General features: G+C 31.7%; 1 long non-coding RNA gene across 2 annotated transcripts; it reads right to left on the reverse strand.

Moving 5' to 3' along the window:
- Positions 1-5,215: 5,215 nt before the first annotated feature.
- Positions 5,216-6,648, reverse strand: LOC120179696. 2 transcript variants are annotated; one of them, XR_005521636.1, is made up of 3 exons: positions 6,556-6,648; positions 5,997-6,080; positions 5,216-5,268 (listed from the first exon to the last, which is right to left on the reverse strand). It is a non-coding gene; the product is annotated as an uncharacterized LOC120179696 (long non-coding RNA). The 2 variants fall into 2 exon arrangements; XR_005521637.1 differs by lacking the exon at positions 5,216-5,268 and adding an exon at positions 5,281-5,925.
- Positions 6,649-7,135: the final 487 nt, after the last annotated feature.

Genomic DNA, 7,135 nt, shown 5'->3' on the forward strand with positions numbered 1-7,135 from the left:
GTCGACTCCCGAACTCGACACGGTTCTGGTAAAACGCATATCAGGTAAGATGGTGTCCGACCCACCTAAATTTGTTTTAAAATGGTCGGTGGCGACTCCAACCCAATCAATTCAAGTCGAAGCCTAATTTCAGGCCCAACCGAAAGACGGTCGCGACAATTGTCTACCACTGAAGCGTAATACATTTCAGTCGGTAGTTATTGTACACAAGTTTTATGGATGAAACAACAACTTTTTGATTATGGAATTGAAGTATGTATCATTCCTATCAAGTGTGACAATACTAGTGTTATTTGTCTCACTAAAAATCCCATCCAACACTCTAGAACTAAGCACATTGAAATAAGACATCACTTCATTAGAGACCATGTCGCTAAGGAAGATGTAGTTCTAGAATTTGTTGATACTTTGCACCAATTAGCGAATATATTTACAAAACCTTTAGACAAAGAAAGATTTTTGACACTTATGAGAGAATTAGGTTTAACTGACCTATTTTCACTTAGTGTTTAAAATAATTTTAGCACTTTTAAGAATAAATGAAAAATGCTTATAATAATAATTTTTGATTGCATTCTTTGCTATTAGTTAGGGGGAGTTTATGTTCTTTGGTGAAAATTAATTTTATGTTCAAATGTAGTTTATGGATTAATTTGATTGATTGAACATGATTAATTTTCAATATATGAGTTACCAATACCACTAGAGTTAATTAATTTAGCATTTTGAGTGTTTAAAACGGATTTTTGACATTTTTGTGCTTAGTGCATCGATACACTTAACAGTGCATCGATGCATCCCTTTGAATGTGCATCGATACAACGTGAAGGTGCACCGATGCACGCCTTGAATGTGCATCGATGCACAAGGCCATGCATCGATGCATCCGTCGGGTTTTTGGATAAAAACTCTGATTTTCTTCATTCTCTCAAAAACTCTTCAAAAACTCCTTTGCGCCGTTCGCCCCTCTCTCCCTAAATCTCCATTTGCTCAAAATCAACGGAAAATTGTCGGAATCCTCGAGCTTTTCATCTCTATATCTTGCTACTATCATTAAATCGTGCAACACAATATCTCATTCTCATCAATCCGAAATTTTCAAGGTATTTTTCTAAAAACTTCTAGTTTATCATATTTTGATCTTAGGACTAGTCTTAATTAATTATAGGATGAACATTATATCGGGCATTGATTGTTTGATGATTACAAACTAGATTTTATAACTAATTTCATAAAAAACTCACAAATTTTCAATAAATTTTTGAATTCTCAAAAATAAAAAAATTGAAAATCTAAATTTAATTTTAAAATTTGATGTTTTTGATTTAATTATGTTGTTTTCATGAAAACTATACATATTATGATTTTTCAAAAATTATTTTCAAATAGTTTTCAAAACCTTGCCCATTAGGATTCGGTTTAGAGAACCTTGAACTATTGAGGACTCAATTGAGTTTTGGGATTGATTATTGTGCATACATGTGTTTCAAATTGCAGGTTTTATTCCTTATTCCGATACCTTAACCATGTCCAATCCTAAACGTCTTAGGACTTCATCGAGTCGTTCAACCAGACCTCCTAATCCCGTTCCTCCTCCACCTAATAGTCTTATAGGATCCCGTTTTAATATGCCTGAACGTCGTAGAGACGACTTGTACTATAGGTACATATATTCTTTCCAATCCTATAGAATCCGGGAAGAGCGTATTTCTTTTCTTCAAGCCATGATAGATATTGACTTCGAATACCTTCCGATTCTTAAAACTTGGAAGTTTGATAAAATGTTTCACCTCAAACCTATCGTCTATCATCAGTTAGTCCGCATTTTCTATTCCAATGCGGTATGCATTCAAAACCAAACTCAATGTGGGACTATAGCAATTAGATCCTATCTTTTAGGCCAATATATTAATATTGACCCCGAGACTATAACTTTCCGTTTTGGGCTAGATGATGATGGGTTATATAATGAGAATGAAACTGTGGAATATCCCTATGTTCCAAACTCTAATGTTAGTACTCTACGATCTCATCACGATTGTTTTCTTCATTTGATGATCTCTTGGTGGTTTAGACCATCCGGAGGTATGTACTCCACTCTTTGTACTAGGGATTTATGGTGGATGCACTGTATCAAGAACAAGAACAAAATAAATCTGCCCCACATTATATTTAGTCAACTAGTGGATATCATAAACATTGTTCCTTCAAAACATGTCGAAACATTAGTTTATGGATGTCTTCTTAGTAACTTTTTTATCAAACTCGGTCTAAACGTCTCTCTCGACAATCCCATCCCTCTCCAAAATCAAATCAATCTCACCTCATTGAAGAAAGCGGATTGGAAACAAGACGAGGAAACCAGTCTTTGGGTCTTTCGACCCGGTAAGCAAACTTCGGGAGCGAGTTCTTCACGAGCTGCTCGTAGCTCTTCTCGTGCTCCTTCTCCTCCTCCGGCTGCTGACAATGATCCCGAACGTCAACAGCTTATGCAAGATATCAACGATCACGTACCAGATGATGAGCCTGCACCGGAACCAGCTCCATAAGAGGATCAAGTGCCTCCATATTTTCGTTCATTTTTGGAGACATTTGATCTACGGTTTGCTTCCATCGAATCCCATTTGACTGCTAACAACGAAGCCGTTAATCAACGCTTAGACTCTTTGGAAGCTCAACAAATGGAGTTTCAATGGCATATGCTTGCACGTATGGATGCTCTCTTTCTTGAGATGCAAGCCCGATTTCCTCCTCCTCATCCCGATCCTTTTATGGACGAGTAGACCTTGTTTTGTTTTGGATCATCGTTGAACTTTTCTTGTTAAAACATTTTGAATGATTTGGGATTATTGTTTTCTTTGGATTGTTTGAATTTGTTTGGAGGTATGATTTGGATGTTTGGATGTTTGAACTTATTATATATATATATATTTGGTTTGGTTTTCATTTTTTTAATGTGAACTTAATGTTTATTAATTTTTGCATGATTTACATATTAGTTGCATTATGACCAATTATCCATTACTTGTTTATGAATATTGTTTATGAAAACTAATGGCTAATCTCTCTTTTGATTGTGATCTTAGCAGCTTAAACGTTAAAATAATAACTCAATTGGCGTATATTTTCCAAACCTTGTTTAATAACGTTTTAGAGTCTTTTTGATTTAACAAAAAGGAGAGAAAATTGTTATAGTAAGGGGGAGTAATTTTTCAAAATTGATTTCAAATTTTTTTTTAACAAATCTTAAAATTACACAAATGTTTTGTTATATAAAAAAGGGGATATTGTTGAAAACATTTTGATGTTTCGATATAAAAAATTAAGTATAAATGAATTTTAAGATTTTACAAATGATTTTCTAAGTATATTCGATTTAATTACTCGAATATCAATTTATTACTCCAAGTCTTTCAAGATCAATTTCAAACCTTTCTAAATGTGTAAAATTGTGTTTTATACTTAATATATTTTTAAAACAATTTTCACAAAGTATTTTGAACCAAATCAAGCCTAAAATCAATTTTTCAAAGTGAGGCACCGATGCACCAATCCATGCATCGATGCACCATGAAATAAATTGAACATCGAATGCATTTCATGCATCGATGCACTCAGGGTTTTATGAAAACATCGAATGCATTTGATGCATCGATGCACCAGCAATGCATCGATGCACTCAGACTATTTTGAAACATCGAATGCATTTTATGCATCGGTGCACTAGTGCACCGATGCACTAAGGGTCCAACGGTCAAAATATTTGAATTTTACGCTTGATGCATCGATGCACTGACGCTCCCAACGTTCATAATCAATTGAATGAGTATTTAAACAAGCTTAGAAGTCATTGATAAAAAAAAACAAGAAATAACAAGAAACAAAAATCAGGTGAGAATCAAAGAGAAAGCATCAAACTCATTGTTTGAGCACTTCAAGCCTATTTTTCATTCAATTAATGTTTGGTTGGGGGAAAACTGGTTGGTCAACATAATTCATTTTCCTGATCAACAGAATTTCCTTTGTGTTTTCTGGAAAATAACTTACGGTCTGATTTTCCGTAAGTTATTTTCCAAACTTTTCACTTCAAATAATAAATACTCAAAATAATTTTATTTTATGAATTTAATATTAATAAAATATTTTAATATCATTTTCATCAAAATATTAATTATTAAAATATTTAAAATATATTTATTAATATTTAAAATAATATAATATTATATTTTTAATATTATAATAAAATAATAAATTATATTATAATAATATAAGATATTATATTTTTATTTTAAAAATATATAATATTTTTTATATATTTAATAATGAATAATATTATTAATATAATAATCTAATAATATTTTAATAAAGGTATTTAAAACATACTAATTAATATTTTTAAAATATAATATAACATTATTACTTTAATAAATAATTAATATAATTTATAATATTTTTATTTCACTAAAATATACCAATATTAATATTTATTAATAAAATTATAAAACTAATATTTAATAACAAATAAATTATTTTAATATTTTAAAATAATAATATTAAGTTTTATGATAAATAATATTATTTATTGTATTTAATATTTATAATAAATAATTTTTTAAAAACTCATCGACTAGTGAAAAAAATGTTTAAATAACATCTTCCAAACATCATAAAACGTTTTCCAGATGTTTTTTAGAAAAAAATAATTCATTTTACAGAAAATATTTTCTGGAAAACGTTTTCCAAAAATGTAATTCATTTTCTAGAATTCAAATTCCAGTAATTCATTTTGCAGTAATTCAAATTTCAGTAATTCAAATTACAGTAATTCATTTTCTAGAAAACCAATTACAGCCAAACAAACAAACCCTTAGTGTATTGAGTTAAGGGGAAAAAATATTTATGTAACCCCTTCACCTGACCTAAACAAAACAAATCAGATCCACAAGGTCTATTAACTAATCTTTCCCAAAACATTTCCCAAACTTTATTTTAAATACTTTAAATTTACCCTTACATTTACTGATTTCAAATACTTATAGAAATAAATTAACAATAATTAAACATAAATCAAACATTTATAAAATTCAAGTTCAAATCTCAAAGTCCAAAAAAATATTTAAACATAATGAATATTATCCAAAATAAGTATTAATAAAATAAAAAACCAAAAGTCTGAATAAATGCAATATTGTCAAAATAATGAATATGAAATAATGTTGAATTCCAAGTATTGATCTATCTAGCTGCTCGGTAATCTGAAAAAAGAAACTAAAGGGGAGTAAGCTACAAGGCTTAGTATGTCTTTAAAGTGCAACAAACATAACTCGCAGCATAATTAGTAACAAACAATAATATTTATACAACAAATCATCAACGGTAATCACAATGTAAATGATAAGCAAATGCTAATGCACCCGCTCGTACTCCTGTCACACCCCGAACCACATTAATTCCAACCCACACACAATATAAGTGGAGTCCGCCACAAAGACAGATGTCACTGAATCCAAATAAAAGTGACATTCACTGCGTCAAGTGAATGTACTGAACTTCCCCTATCAATAATCATCTCAACATGAAATGCAGAATGATATATACATCCGATGTCTAATCCGATCCGAATAACAATATTTTAGAAGCATGTAAATATTTCGAAGCATATATTTATTCCGACAAATCAATCACATTTACTCAATAAGTTCACATAATTAAACATGCATCACATGGTAACAATTTTTCCAAATTCCAATTATCACAACATATTCACAATCAGACATGCTTTCAATAATATTTCAACCAACCAAGCAAACAAACAGTCAAACAATTCACATAGCACCATATAAAGAGACACACCTCGACAAAAGCTAAGTCGATAATAATTTCTACAATGGTCAGCTCGAGCAGTAGATTGATCCGAATTAGTGTCTACGGAAAATAATTTAAATAAATAAATTATTCTAAAATTAACGTACTAAAATTTGTCAGTTAATACTCACAATCGACACGATCTATATGGTTCGTTTTGAAGTTCGTAGGTAACGGCGGAGGAGGCGGTAACTCATTTTCTGATTCAGAATTTCCTGCAAAATTACAACGTCCGAACTTAAATACCGGATCAAAAATTCTAATCTACGACATAATAATTTATGACGATCTAAAAATTATTTTCATCTCGATCTGAGGTCCCGCAGCGATTTGGTTCGAATATATCAAATTGTCGGTATATTAAATCGGGATTTCCGGCGACAAGACTTCACCGGTAGTATTTCCACGGATCAGCGAACACATGGTCGGCCTCGCCGTGGCCTTGAACGGCCGCCCAATACTCAACAGAAGGTACCAAAATAAAACAGAACCGAAAGGGAGGGTTTCACGGCCAACCGAGGCTGTTCAGCCGTACCCAGGCCAACTAGGCTTTCCCCAGCGATACCATGATCTCGTAGTGGTCACCAACGGCCAAAATCAGCGGTGGTTTGCGAGTCAAAGCTCGCGGTTCTTTTCCACATCGCTCAACGGAGACGAAAAGGATACCACAAGAAACGAATGGAGACTTACCTTAGGTGGTTAACGGCGGCGAAGCGGGAGAGGGCGGCGGCGAAGAGGAGAAAACTAAGGGTGCGGCGCTAGGGCTTTTAACATAAAATAAAGAAGAAGATGGAGCAGCAGCATGATAAAATAGTCGGAGAGGAAAGAGCGTGTTTTAAAAATAAAAAAAAGTTAATTTTGATTATAGTCATCCACCTTTTAGGCTTTATGGAATAGACTCTTAGCTTTAAAAATTTATAATTAATACACTATTTTCGAATTAGAAATTTATATCAAAATTCTCAATTTCTAGAGTTTTAAATTTGGGGTTTTTCATTGTGTTACAATATACTTATTATTTTTAAAAAATTTAAAATGTTAGACTCTTATTCTTAAATTTTTAAATTCTTCACTGAATAAATACCTGAAAAACTTGATACATTTGATGGTCTTGACATACAACTTAACTACGATAGATTGTTTATACCACTTGATACATTTGATAGTCTTGACATACAACTAACTACGATAGATTGTTTATACCAATAACACTTCGATGAGAACTTCTATCCAGGTGAAATATTCAAACAAAGGCATACCCTACTTTAAA

Source organism: Hibiscus syriacus, unplaced genomic scaffold (genome assembly GCF_006381635.1).
Source record: "Hibiscus syriacus cultivar Baekdansim isolate YM2019G1 unplaced genomic scaffold, ASM638163v2 tig00112443_pilon, whole genome shotgun sequence".
NCBI classification, from domain to species: domain Eukaryota; kingdom Viridiplantae; phylum Streptophyta; class Magnoliopsida; order Malvales; family Malvaceae; genus Hibiscus; species Hibiscus syriacus.